Below are 14,894 nucleotides of genomic sequence, written 5' to 3'. Positions count from 1 at the left end.
AACGGAGGGGTGAAGTGGAAGTTTTTTTTTTTTTTTTCCGGCTGATGCTGCATAAGCTTGCTTTCTTGCATCATATGCCTCTACTAATGCTAATGCTAAATTTATGTCCCCTCAGGCAATTAATCTGGGCAGAGGGGCTCAATCCCATCAGCATTGAGCTTATTCAATGCTGAGTACTGGTAGATGAAAAATAAATAAGTTCTTGAGGGTCAAGAATGATATATTGCCAAAATTAAAAATGAAATCATAATTAGCAAAATTTCTATGAAATCTCCATGTATAATGAATTTTATTGAAATTTGCAATGCTAACAAGTATGCCTATATTCAAAATATATTTATTCATTAAATCTGTGCTAATTATTTATGTACTTAAGGATGCTATATTAAATTTACACTCTGTATAAGATTCATTACATTTACAGTCTAGATTTATATCAATTAAGTAATTGTTAATCCACTAAAATTCCCAGGCTACCCTCACTGTTCTGTGAAGGGGGTAATGGGGATAATTAAAATAAAATTATTTTCAAAAGAATATTTGTTCTACCATAAACAATTTTTTTGTGTGCTATTATCTAAATGTTTGATCTGCTCTTACTATCTCCCCCAAAAAAAACAAAGAATGGATCCATCTTTACTGCTCTGTCACTGGTTAAAAACATTCCTATACTTAAAACAATTTCGAAGTCTCTGTAGCGCAGTGGACAGCGCGTTGGACTTCTAATCCAAAGGTCCCGAGTTCGAGTCCCGGTAGGGATGAATGTCATTTTCCCACATCAATGCCAGAGCTTGCACTTGAACATCACGCAACACAGCGGCAACCCCCAAGGAAGAATGTGCTGGTCCCAAAGGAACTAGTTGTTGTAAGTGACTATTGCCAGGGAAACGGGGAACATATTGTGCAAAAAGGATAGATGCAACAGAAACAGGGTATGTCTGCCAGGGGCAAAGGTTGATGACGTTGTAGGGCAGATATCATCCTTTAAGGGCACAAAGGGTGATATTGTTGTACACGTTGGCACTAATGATATTAAGAGTAGGAGACCAGCAGAATTACTTAACAAGTACAAGACAATGCTGAAAAAAAGCCGTGAGTTAGGGTTGAATTTGAAAGTGTCTGCAATTCTTCCCAGACACGATAGGAGGGAGTATATGATGAGAGCCTTGTCCATCAATTCTGCCCTGGAGAGATTGTGCAAGGCTCAAGAGCTAGAATTTTTCTCAGCCTGGTCTGTGCTTGTTAACAGGAGAGACTGCTTCTACAGGGATGGGATACACTTAAATAGAAAAGAGTGCAAGGATATTTTCTGATGCTATCGAGGCAGAATTAGGTGGGTTGGAAAACTACAAGCTTGGGGAATACACAGACTAATAGATTAACAGTAGCCGCTGACAGAGGTAAAAGTGATTCTTGCACTACTTCTAATGAAATGCAATTGAGCAGCAGCCTGGAAAGCAAGGCAATGGGAATTTCCCGGACTGCTGGGAGTCATAGTGGAACAAGTAAATACATGGGCTGTGTTAGGGTAACTAAGAATAGAAACAGGTGCATGTATACCTGCATGTACACCAATGCTAGGAGTATAGTTAATAAATTCGATGAGCTTGAAGTGCTAGTCAAAACATCAAAGGCAGATATTGTTGGGATATCAGAGACATGGTGTCACACAGACATAAGCAGTGCAGAACTGGAATTTGGGAGTACAATGTGTACAGAAAGGATAGACAGGGCAGGAAGGGAGGAGGGGTTATGCTGTTAGTTAAGAAACACACAAAATCTAAGGAAGTGCATCCAATTGATGTGGGTGGACAATGCAATGTTGAGTGTGTTTGGTGTGACATAAGCACTGGGAAAGGAAAAATGAGAGTAGGTGTGTGTTATAGGCCTAATGAATCTGATGAGTATAATGAGCAATTCTGCAGAGAAATAGAGTGGGCCAGTAAATTAGAGTGTCTTATAATGGGGGATTTTAATTTCCCGGATACTGACTGGAATTTGTGGTTGGTCACTCACACACTACCAAGGCTTTTGTGGATTTACTGGATGATTGTTTTCTACAGTAGCGGCGCCTCCGTAGCCAGGTGGGAAGAAGCAGCAGTGCATAGCACACGCTTCTTGATTAGACCGGGGTTCGAGCCCGTCACCACCAAATACGGAGGATGCGGAAAGGTCAGGGACTGACCACCGCATATCCCGGAGCAATATGGCCTTAGTTGCTAATGCTCCTAAAAACCAAACAACAACAACAACTTCTACAGTAGCATGTTTGGGAGGCAACTAGAGGGAGAAATACTCTTGATCTGATTATCAGTAGTGATTCCTCATGCATCAAGAATCTGCAGATAAAGAAACCACTAGGTGGCAGTAATCACAGTGTGCTGAAGTGGGATTTACTCAAAGAGGTAACTACCATTAGGGGTAAAGGGAAGGGTTATTGCTTCCGTAAAGGTGACTACGGTGATCTGAGACAGTATTTAAATTCTCTACGGTGGAATCAACTGATGATGTTACCAACAGCAAATTCAAAATGGGAAGCATTCAAAGAATTAATCTTGGAAGCTACTAGGCATTTCATACCAACAAAGAAATATTGTTCAAGATTTAGGCCTAAATGGATGTCAGATGAACTAATTAGACATGTGACAGAGAAGAAAAATGCATGGGATACATATAAAGTAACATGTGACACAGAAGCCTATGATAGGTATAAGCTGGTCTGTAACAAAATTATAAAGGTTAGGCAGGCGAAGGCAAATTACGAGAAATCTTTAGCAAAGGATGCAAAGAATTCTTTACTTATGTAAACTCTAGAAGGAAGGGGATGAATCAGATTGGTCCACTGGATATCGATGGTTCTGCTGTTGATGATCCTGCTCAGGTAGCTAACAAACTAAATGAATATTTTGCATCGACATTCACACATGAGGAGTTATTCAGCGAGGGGAATGCCAGAGATGTATTCAACTCTGGCAGTAAGCCAGATAATCTTGTAATAACTGAGAGTAAAGTGGAGGAGAAATTGTCGAAGATAAACACAAGAAAGGCACCTGGGGTGGTTGGAATCTATCCAGTTATATTAAATGAGGTGGCAAAGGAAGTAAGCAAACGCTTAGCCATAATTATGAGAGCTTCTCAGGGGAGGTACCCATGGACTGGTGATGTGCAAATGTGACCCCAATTCCCAAAGGAGGATCAAAGGCTGACACAAGTAATTATAGACCTGTGAGTTTAACCTCTGATCCCAGAAAATTAATGGAGGCACTGGTTAAAGCACTGCAGGATCATATAGACAAGACTTCAGTTATAGCTCGGACACAGCATGGTTTTGTTAAGGGGAAGTTTTGCCTGACCAATTTGATTGGATACTATGATGCAGTCACAAAAGAACTGGATGCAGGGAATAACTTTGATATTATATACTTGGATCTTAGAAAGGCTTTTGATACTGTTGCACATGGAAGACTGCTGCACAAATTGGAGCAGTGTGGCACTGGAGGCAAATTGCTGCTATGGATAAAGGGGTGGTTGAGGGGGAGAAGACAGAGTGGTAATCAATGGACACTGCTCATTGTGGACTAATGTTATTAGTGGAGTCCCTCAGGGTTCAGTATTGGGTCCATTATTGTTTTCTGTATTTATAAATGATATTGATGATGGTATATCAGGCTTAATGTCCAAGTTTTCAGACGATTCAAAGGTTGACCGGGTTGTTAATTGCAGTAATGACAGTACACTGCTGCAACAGGATCTAGAAAAGTTGAGCGATAGGCTGAGTGGTGGCAAATGAAGTTTAATATTGACAAATGTAAAGTACTACCTATGGAAAGCATATATAGTACTTTACAAACGTCACAGGCATTTCCACATGCCATTTCCGATACCATGCAAAGCAGCGATGGCTTGGAATAAATGGAAATCCGTGAGGAAGGGGAGGGGAAGATGTGCCTAGTCACAAACGTATAGAAGAAATAATGAGGGATGAACGTATTCTCAATTTTAATTGTTACGCTCCCATTTCTGCCTGCAGAAGAATGTGGTTTGTTTGACAAAACGAAACCTGTCGTGAATGCAACCTCTCTGAGATTTTTGTAAGGCTTTTCTAAGATTTGTAAACAAATGTACTTTTAATCGAACCAAGTTCGATTAAAATAGTTAAAGTTTTTCTTTTTAATTAACTATTTTAATCGAACCAAGTTCGATTAAAATAGTTAAAGTTTTTCTTTTTAATTAAATTAAAAAAAAAAAAAACCCTTTTAACGACTGTCAAAATATAAGCAACTATTGTCACTTTTAGTATACTTACAGATGATTTATTCTCAACAAGAAAATACTTACTTTGATGGGGACATGTAAAATTACAAAATGTTTCTGCTTTATCTGTAAAGCATATCTCTTCACTGGTTTCACGTGTTTCTGTGAATAACAGCTGTTCACTACGGCGCCATCTACAAATATAAATAAAACAATTGCACTAAAATCTCCCAGAAGTATTGATGAATGGACGCAAACGGTGAAGACTGGAGGAGTGTCCTCATGCAACAAAGTAAAAGTTTTCAAACAGCAATAGTTGCGCCTCAGTTAACACTTCATTGGCTACAACACTGCCTCTGCGCAAAGCTCGTTCTAACTTACGCCCAGTATACACCTCAGGTATTTTATAGTTGCTATATAGTTTTAAGTGGGTGCGTTTTATGTAACGTAACATTGCTGCAACTACAATGAAAGCCAGATGTTAAACCTTCGAATATATTGCATTGCTGACTTTTGCGCAGAGTGGAAACGGCCTCAAATCGAACCCTCGTGTGTAGCACAGGTGGTAGAATCGCCGTCTTCCCCACACCAGAAAAAGCTGAGTTCGAGTCTCGTCGATAACGTGAGGAACTTTGATATGCATTTTTCACAACATGACTGAGTTAGTCAGTCTCAAGCGAGTGAAGAATGCTTTTCATCCCGGAAACTCGGGTTTTTTTTTTCGTCCAGCAAATAGAAAATCGACAATAGAACACATCTAATTTAAAGACAGTTTATATAAAGCAACATAGCCTTAGTTGCTGATGCTCCTAAAACTATACTACTACTACAGCTACTACTACTGCTACTACTACTGCTACTACTACAGCTACTGCTACTACTACTACAGCCTCAATTCGATTCCCGTATCTTGAATTAGAAAACTACTTCGAATGGGCGAGATAAATAGCCCTTTAAAGGTTATTTTAACTAGCCCAGTTGGTATTCGTATTATCAGTAACAGATAATGCAAGGAAGCAAACTTGTACAGCAACAGCAAAAAAAAAAAAAAAAAAAAACACTTCATTTGTTTTTCCCCTCTAATCCTTCCTTAAATTCAAACTATCCACTTCTCGAATCTGCGCTGGTAGCAAAGTGGTTATACTCACCGTCGTCCCCACACTGAGTGGAAAAGGCTCAAGAATCCCGTCAATGACGCGAGGAACTTTAATGGGCTTTTTTCACTGTGAATCACTATGAGCGGCTAAGTTAGTTAGACTCTGTCATGAATAGAAACTCCTCCAGAAAAATTTAGTTCTTCATCCAGCAAAAAGCAAATCGACCAGCGAACACAGCCATTTTACTGGCATATTACACATCGGCAGATGAGCTCGTTCTGGGGAAGCCTTAATTAGACAGTTGACCACACTTCCCAAGCCCACGTGGAAATTTGTTTCAACAATCAGTTACTCTCTGGCTAAAAGAAAATTTTCGCACAACTCTCATCAATGATGTGAGGAAGTTTTATGGACCTTTTTCACAGAGTGACTGAGTTAGTCGGTCTCCGGCGAGGGTAACATAGTTTTTTTCCTTTCGGAAACTCCAGTTTTTCGTTCAGCAAATCGACCACAGAACACATACAGTTTACAGATATAATATATATGGCGCAATGGTGTAAATTGCTAATGCGCATAAAAGCAAACAACAACCAACTAGCAATCTCTCTTGAAACAACACATAAATTTAAGTTGGAAAACCCTTTTTCCCCTCAAATTTCCTCCTTATAGTCAGATGACATAGAATAAACAGGATAACTACTTAAAGCCTTAAACACTTCGATTGGGTGTCCTCATAGGTTTCCGGTTTCTCACAGGCAGAGACATAAAAGGGTATTCTTGGTAAGAATATCCTTTTATGTCCCTGTTTAATTTTGTTGCTGTTCTTTGCCCCATTCCAATAGATCTACATCTTTCTCAAATGAGACTTCCAGACCTTTAGCCTGTACTCAAGATGCAGCCTAACCATTGCCTTATACAAATGGATAATTACGCCCTTCTCCTGGCTAGAAAAATTCCTGTATATCATAGATAGAAACCCATGGACTTCCTAGTAGCCAGCCTACATTGCTTAGAAAATTTAATGGGTAGACTGTCCAATTACTACTAGGTCATTGGCTTTGCAAAAAGAGTGCCATGTTCTTTTTGAAGTTCCAGTGAAGGACAAGAGGATAGTATCCCATCCCCAGATTTTAAACTACAGGTGAGTAATATTTTAAGAGTGGTATGTCTGATTCACTATAGACTGGAGTCTCTAGTGTTAATGGATTTTTTGAAATCTGCTAAGTCTATGAGTGAAAAATTCCCTGCTGTTATTTTTTTAAAAATGGTGGAACACAAGTGATTAAAGGATTTTGAAAGGTGAAAAGTTTCTTGTTTTGATTAGATTCTACCATGGAGGAATGGACATTCTGACCAGTTTACCTGATGAACAGAACGTTATCGGGTAAAGTAATGCCTCATAATTTTCGACTAACGATTTGAAGCTAGTTTATACCAGTAATTGTTCTTCAATACTCCACTAAATTTCAAAAATTCTTTTCATGGTTTCTTCCTATTCTGCTTGTAAGCACCGTTGTATGTCCCTATTTTTTTTATTCACCTCAATCAGATCCTCGATCCCGAAAGATGCCTCTTTCCAAGAACTTTAACCCGCAATCGTGGTATTATCTCCTCATATGGACTTCCCTTTTATATGCTCACCAGACAGGTTTCTCTTTCAAACCTTTCAAGAAATTCAGTGTTTTTCTTTAGATCCGGCCACTACACCTGAACACTGACTGTGATTTCATTACTCTTCTTTAAAACGGAACTACAACCTACCTCTTCCTATATGCAATGATAAAATAAAACACTAATAAGAATCCTTGAGTTTTCCTGACCACTTGCTTTCACTGCATAATTACAGCAAAAATTGAACTAACAGTACCAAGTCTCTCTCTCTCTCTCTCTCTCTCTCTCTCTCTCTCTCTCTCTCTCTCTCTCTCTCCAAACTTTCTGACAGTACCTGTGTAGATTTTAATGTGGCTGTTCCAAGGCATACAGCAGTTTGCGTTCTCTAAAAGCCAAGTTTCAACGAGACAAACTATTATATTAGGGTCACCTAGAAACACACTTTAACTATCCATGAGTATTTTGTCTGTAAATTGTGTGTGTTCTTTGGTCGGGTTGCCTGCTTTGCTGGTCCCCAGTTTTTCCCTTGGGGGAACCTTGTTATCTACGCCTGAGACCGACTAACTCAGCCACGGAGTGAAAAAAGCCCATTAAAGTTCCTCGCTTCATCGATGGGATTCGAACCCGGACCTTTCCCACCCACATGCGTGGGTAACATACCACTATGTTACCCGCGCAGCCATATCACCTCTAAATAAACATAAGCTATAATCGTCTATCGTTCACAGTTCTACTTGCAAGTAAAAAAAAAAAAAAAATCTGTTTGTTCACAAATACGCCATACAGGGATTTCAAAAATATGAGGTTTCATATGAGGTTTTTTTGTTATTATTTTGTCCATCCCTATATTGCGACAATAGCAATGACAAACCTGTGAGCGTCACATTGTCTTGGTGGAACAAGATTCTTTGCTCAGTTTTCCTAGAAGTTGGTCTTTGATGAGTCAACGCAAATGCCTCACAAGGCCTGTATAATATGCCTCCCTTGACAGTGCGGCCTTTCTGAAGGTAATCCACTAGTAACACTTCATCAAAAACCGATGCCATCACCTTAGCAGCGGAAGAAATCGACTTGGCTTTCTTTTGAGGGAGAGAAGATATGTGTTTCTGCTGTTTGGACTGATCCTTTGTCTCTGGCTGAAAGTGCTCGACCAACATCTCAATCATGGTTACAACCCTTTCAAGAAAGTTTGCTGATTTGCTTGAAAACGATGCCAAAACTCTCCTGAATTGACCAATCTTGTGCGTTTTAGATCTGCTGTCAACAACTTTGTAACCCACAATGCTGATACCGTTATCATAGAGAGAACCTCTGTTATTATGCAGTCCACCGCTGCCAATGTACCAAGCAGTCAATCATCGATCACCCATCACCGTATCATGAACACTGTCAATAACTTCTGGAGTGATGGATGTTGCATGTTTCCCACAGCATAGGTCATCTCTCAAGCTTTCCCTCCCTCGTTTAAATTCTGCTGCCCACTTCTTAATGAGGGCTTCTTCCCCCAATGCTGTAATTACATCTTCACGGATTACCTTTGGCGCTAGTCCCCTTTTGCCCAAATATTGGATGACTGCATGGTGACTGATTGTGTGAATGAGGAAAGATGAACAAAGTCAAGTCAAGTCAATATGCGGCCCGCACAAACAATTCTTGATACCACATAGAGCAAGGGTGTCAAACGGGTGCCACTAAACCTTATATGTGGATTAGTGCGGGCCGCATATTGACTTGACTTGAAAACGCTTTGGTTTTCAATAATTATATGTATTTATATTTATTTATTAACACATACATGTATACAAATCAGATAGGAACTATAGATAAAAGGAAACATATAATTTTATGTTTTAATATCGAATAGATTCAAAATCACTGCAAAAAGATTCAAAATTAATTTAATATTGTTTGCTAGAAACTTGGCATCTTTTGCAAGAAATTATTTTATTTTATCGATATCGGGTATAAGCTTTTGTGATAATGCAGTTTACAGTACGGATGGTAAGGGCTCACTTGTTAGTCTCTCGCCCTATGTGAAGTTTTAATTGTCTTCAGGAGCAAAAATAACTGCTTGTAAAGGTATGTATTACCAAACATAGCTAAGATTCTCCCATCCAACACGCACATTTCAACAAAATGTCGTGGCAATTAAGAATAAAAGTCAGGAACACCAACTTCACTACACTTCTCTTTTAGCACTGTGTTACACTGAATTACAACAAGTTCCATTTGAACATTACTTTTCGCTTTCTCAACATCAAAAGAAAATGGAGCGCTAAATAGTAAAGAAAAAATGTTTTCACACATCTTGAATCCTTCAAATCGCCTTTCAAATTCCTGAATATCTGAGGCATACTTGCTGAAATTATAAGAACGAAATGAATCTTGATAATTTCTATATGAGTCAAATCAATTTTTCAGTTGCCTTTCCCAAAGTCCAAGTTTTTCGTACATAAACGTTACAACCTGATTTTGAACCTGAAGTTTTAAGTTCAGTTCATTAAAATGAATTGTAATGTCTACAACGAAAGCCAAATGCTGAAACCAGTTCTTATCATTAAGTTGTTCTGGTGACTCTCCTTTCATTTCTAAAAGCATTTTGATTTCTTGGAGTAGTACCCAAAATCGCTTCAAAACCTTATGACAGCCAGCGAACTTATGTATAATAAAGTCATCTGCTGACTTCCTGAGATGAATTCCTGCTGACTTTCGATTTCCAAGAGTAATGAAGGAAACTGCAGTTGATTCAAACTTCGGGAACGTATAAAATTCACTGTTTTCTTAACAAAGTACAGCACATGTTCCATTCTCACTCCTTTTGAGAACAACACTTTCTGATGTATAACGCAATGAACATGATGAAACTTACTATCAGGAGCAATTTCATTCTATTTAGCCAATAATTTAGCTAAAATCCATTTGACTTCTCTGTCATTGCTACTGCACCATCTGTAGCCACTAACACACTAGTTTTGATAATGGAAGGTTATTCTTTTCTAAAAGTCCATATACGTCCTTAAAAATATCTTCACCTGTTGTAGTGCCATTAAGAGAAAGAATATCAAGCAGTTCTTCAGTCACAGTAAGATTTTCATCACATGCACGAATAAATACGGCTACTCGAGCCAGTCCGCTAATATTAGTACTTTCATTGACTGCAATCGAAAAAGTCAGACAATTTTCCATTTTTCACTGTCTTCATAGATTTTTGTAAATACCTTTTGTTGTTTTTGAAGTGTGGACTTCAAATTTCTTAATATATCCTCTCTGATTTTACCCTTGTATTGATCATGCTCAGAATGGCGTATTTCATAATGGCGTTTTAAATTATATTCCTCGGGGACACTAATATTGTGTCTACAAATTAAACATACAATCTTGTTTACTTCAGAAAAGAAATAATCTTGCTCCCATCTTGTCTGAAAAATTCTGTGTTCTTCTTGTAGATTTTTTCTTACTGCTCTCAGAATGTGACATGATTGATACCCTTCCTATAAGACAAACTTCAAAATAATCAAGTTTGAATCAATTAAATGAAAATTGGTGATGGGAAATAATTTCATATTTCTAGTTATAAAGAGACAGAACATGCTGTGAGGGAACAGCAGTCGGAGAGGGGGAAGTGCTGCCTGGCCTACTTGAAGGGCCTGCGTAAACCAAGGTCAAAGGAGAATTTTATGATTTTTAGTTTTAAAATGAAATATTATCTGTGTTTTATTGTATTTTTATTATTTTGTTGAATATTTCCAAATTAAATTTTAAGCTGGTTTGAGCCGTACTCGGGAGCGTTATGGGCCGCGTGCACCTCTGTCATAGAGGACCTTGCTATAGTTATATAAACAGGATCCTGTAGCGTTCTTTGAGTAATTTCAGTTAGTTCTTCTGAAAAGGGCACTACACTTGTAGCTTGTTATTAACATTTTGATACTGTGTATTTGCTGTGATAATGGAAGCTTATTCAAATCGAGAGATGGCAGACATGTATCAATGTATAGACTTGCTAAATGCAATGCAGCCCAGGCAAGACCTCTGTATGTCCATCGTGGGTAGTACAATTGGCTGGATCGCCGTCGTCCCCACACTGGGTGGAAAAGATCTGAGTTCGAATCCCGTCGATGACGAGAAGAATTTATGGTTTTTTTTCGTAAAGTGGCTGAGTTAGTCGGTCTCAGGCGAGGGTAGCATGTTTTTTTCCTACCGTAAACTCGGGTTTTTTGGCCAGCAAACAGAAAACAGACCTCAAAACACACGCGATTTATAGACAATATTCAGAGAGCAACGTGGCCCTAGTCGCTGATGGTCCTGAAACCCAATAACAACAACAATAGCGTCTGTATGCAAAGAACTTCCCTACTCGTCATGGCCAAGTAAAACTTTTCAGAGAATACATGAACGCCTTGCGGAGACTAGTTTATTTAGAAAATTAGAAAACGAATTCAGATTGTGTTAGACACAGCGAAAACAAAACCGTTGATTTGGAAGAGTGGATCCTCAAACACGTTAAAGAAGACGATGGTGACAGCACCCGCAGGATAACAACCAGTGGCGGCTCGTGACTCTGATATATGGGGGTGCTGCTTCCTAAAGTTACATTAAATTGCCTTGGTTATAAGACATGTAGACATAGATAGTAATAATAATAAGCAAGTTAAAAATACTACAAAACATTAACTGGACACTTACCATTAACAGACTTGAGTAATCTTGAAATTTTATTTAAAAAAAAATCCATTCTTCGGTTTTTATTTGTTGAAAATAGATTAATAACTTTTTCATTCGAGTTTGGTACACTGTTCAAATCGGTAGAGACCGCTCCGCAGTTCCTTTGACTCGTTTTATCACCTCTGAAAAATGCGTATTAGTAACCTGCCAACTAGGCATTGACTCAACCACAGGAGCCAAAATGTGGAACTGTATAGTGCACAGTTCTACCTATGGTTAAACTTCAAAGTTGACAACGATTTCGTGTTTTTATTCTATTATTATTGAAATGATTATTGGAAATAGCGGTATACTATATGCGGGACCTGTTAATAAAAATATTTATTGTGTTGCATTGTTTTTCACAAAATTTCATATAACTCCGTTGACTGCATATTTAGATTTAAACGCTAGGGTTGCTGTAGTTCCGCAGTGCCTACCAACGAGTCGCCCCTGATAACAACAGCAGCGAACTTGAGACATATGACTGTGTGAAGAATTTTATGGGACCAACAGCTTTATTCATATCGTCTTTGGAGAGTACAAAGCCTCACTGAAGCTTATTTCCCGCCACGAGAAGATTTTTGTACTTTCTTTCTGGAGATGTGTGCTTGTGATCAGCGTTTCCTATCCTCTGTTGTTTACTGATGAGGTTGGATTTACTAGGGATGAGTGGGGTAAATTTTCACAACCCGCTCATCGATGGGCTACAGAAAAACCCTTGCCTAAACAATTTAATCGGGCCTATTGTTCTGCCTGGAGATTACCCGGAGCATCCTACTACGGTTTTTAAGAGGACATTTAAATGAATTATTGGAAGAAGCTACACTTGATATAATTCGTCTCAAGTGGTTTATCCACGACGGTGCTCCGCCTCATTGTTAGAAACTTCTTTGGGTGAGCGATTCCGTAATAAATGGATAGGTCGTGCAGGATCCACTGCCTGGTCTGCACGCTCCTCGGACTTGAATTCACTCGATTTTTAGCTATAGGGCCATCTGAAAGCCATTGTTTCTTCAACACCAATTGATAACATTAAAATCCTCCTCTACCAAGGTGCGGAACACGGCTGCCATCAAACACGACACATACCTGGAACTTTTGAGCGGGTGAATGAGTGCATGATGAGACATTTGCAGGCTTTTACTCAGGCGCACGGTGGTCATTTGGAGTATTTTTTGTAAACTTAAGCAGATAGTTTCAGGAACACAAAAATGGCTGTAACTCGGAAACAAGTTACAGACATAAGGCGAAATCAGACCTGTGTTTTCATGAACTTTTTTTTTATTGTTTTTATGTCATAAATCCTATATGTTATCGTATACAGGTTATATCGTAACATATGGTACCTCAAGTGGGTCCCATATATTATGATATACGTTGTAAATGATAACCTGTTGGATATGATGGTTTTTGATTCTAAACTTGATATTAATCGGCCACGTTAACAAAAATGAAGTAAGATCGTTTTAAGTAACTGAAATGAAGTTCCTTTATGACGGAAGAAGATTAAGTTGGGCGTTCAAGGTTCAAGGGAATATGATACTATTTCTTGGTTAAATTTTCTTTAAAATCTTCCCTTTTTTTTTTTTTTTTTGGAAGTCTTCGTTTAAATTTGAGGATCCTGTGCTACATCAAATATTAGTTTAAACAGACAAAAGATGAAGGTGTACTCTATCAGGTCTAGTCCAGGGCATTTGTTGGGGTTTATTTTCTGTAATACTGCGGTCAGCTCTTCCAGGGTGAAAGGATCCGTTATGCTTTCCGTGGTGTACCAGGTATCTGGACTCATCTGACCAACACACTCGTCTCAGGTTATCCAGTACCCAACCAGGGTGTTGTTGGAACCACAGCATTTGCCGTCGCCGATGATCAGAGGTTAGGAGAGGGTATCTCTTGGTTCGTCTACAGTGGAGTCCCATACGTCTGAGTGTGCGGTGCATCGTCATTTGGGATAATCTTTTTGCATTCCTCATATTGTATTGCAATGTCAACTGTCGCACACTTTGAACTAGTCGTGCAAGTCAAAGTGACTTGCACGACTAGATGCAAATTACCACTGTCTAGCATAGGAATCTGTTCGGCTTTTTATACTGAGAGCCATGCAGCATAGTTCATTACTAATAGGGTGGTCATAATTCACTGATCACTGAGTGTATATGCATAAATACATATAGAACTGTGAAGGATTACAATGCTAGAGAGGCAATAAGAGGGAGTAACGCTCTTGATCTGATTATCAGCAGTGATTATTCATGCATTAAGAATTTACAGATAAAGGAACCACTAGCTAGCAGTGATCACAGAGTACTGATGTGGGATTTACTTAAAGATGTAACTACCATCAGGGGTAAAGGAAAGGGTTTTTGCTTTCGTAAAGGAGACTACTGTGGTCTCAGAGATTTTTTAGGTTCTATACAGTTGGCAAATACCAACTGATGATATCACCAGCAGCAAATTCTAAATGGGAAGATTCAAGGAAGTAATTTTGGAAGCTACTAGGCTTTTTGTTCCAACTAAGAAATACCGCTTTAGGTTTAGGCCCCAATTGATGATGTTCAGATGAACTAATGAGACAAGTGGCAGAGAACAAAAATACATTGTATGCGCATAAATTGTCAGGCGACACAGAAGACTATGGTAGTTATAAGCTAATCTGTAATCAAGTCACAAAGGCGGTTAGGCAAGCGAAGGCAGATTATGAAAAATATTTGGCAAAGAATACAACGAAAACTAGCAAAGACTTCTTTACTTATATAAACTCTAAAAGGAAGAGGATGAATCAGATTGGTCCACTTGATATCAATGGTTTGACTGTAGATGATCATTCTAAGAGAGCCGCCGAACTAAATGAGTATTTTGCATCTACGTTTACACATGAGGAGATATTCAAGGAAGAGAGGGTCAGATGTTTATCAAACTCTAAAAGGGAGTTAAATGATTTTGTGATAACTGACGGCAAAGTGGAGGGAAAATTATTCAAGTTAAACAAAAGAAAGGCACCTGGGGTGGATAGGATCTATCCAGTTAAAGTAAAGGAGGTAGCAAAGGAAGTAAGCAAACCCTTAGCCATAATTATAAGATCATCCTTGGACTCGGGGGAAATCTTCACGGACTGGAGATGTGCAAATGTATCTCCAATACACAAAGGGGAATCAAAGGGTGACACGAGTAATTACAGTCCTGTTCGTTTGACTTCTGTTCCAGGGAAAATAATGGAGTCACTGGTTA

At 38.8% G+C, this 14,894-nt stretch overlaps 2 non-coding genes across 2 annotated transcripts; one reads left to right on the top strand and one right to left on the bottom strand.

Moving 5' to 3' along the window:
- The first annotated feature begins 688 nt into the window (after positions 1-688).
- On the top strand, positions 689-761 carry TRNAR-UCU (transfer RNA arginine (anticodon UCU)). The gene has a single exon. It is a non-coding gene; the product is annotated as a tRNA-Arg (tRNA).
- A 3,686-nt stretch (positions 762-4,447) lies between these two features.
- Positions 4,448-4,622, bottom strand: LOC150079681 (U4 spliceosomal RNA). The gene has a single exon (XR_016547602.1). It is a non-coding gene; the product is annotated as a U4 spliceosomal RNA (small nuclear RNA).
- Positions 4,623-14,894: the final 10,272 nt, after the last annotated feature.

The sequence above is a fragment of the Mastigoproctus giganteus genome, chromosome 10 (genome assembly GCF_048544385.1).
Source record: "Mastigoproctus giganteus isolate SK-2022 chromosome 10, ASM4854438v1, whole genome shotgun sequence".
Classification (NCBI taxonomy): Eukaryota; Metazoa; Arthropoda; class Arachnida; order Uropygi; family Thelyphonidae; genus Mastigoproctus; species Mastigoproctus giganteus.
Note: the sequence above shows the minus strand (reverse complement) of the source record. Positions and strands in the feature narration are given on the sequence as shown.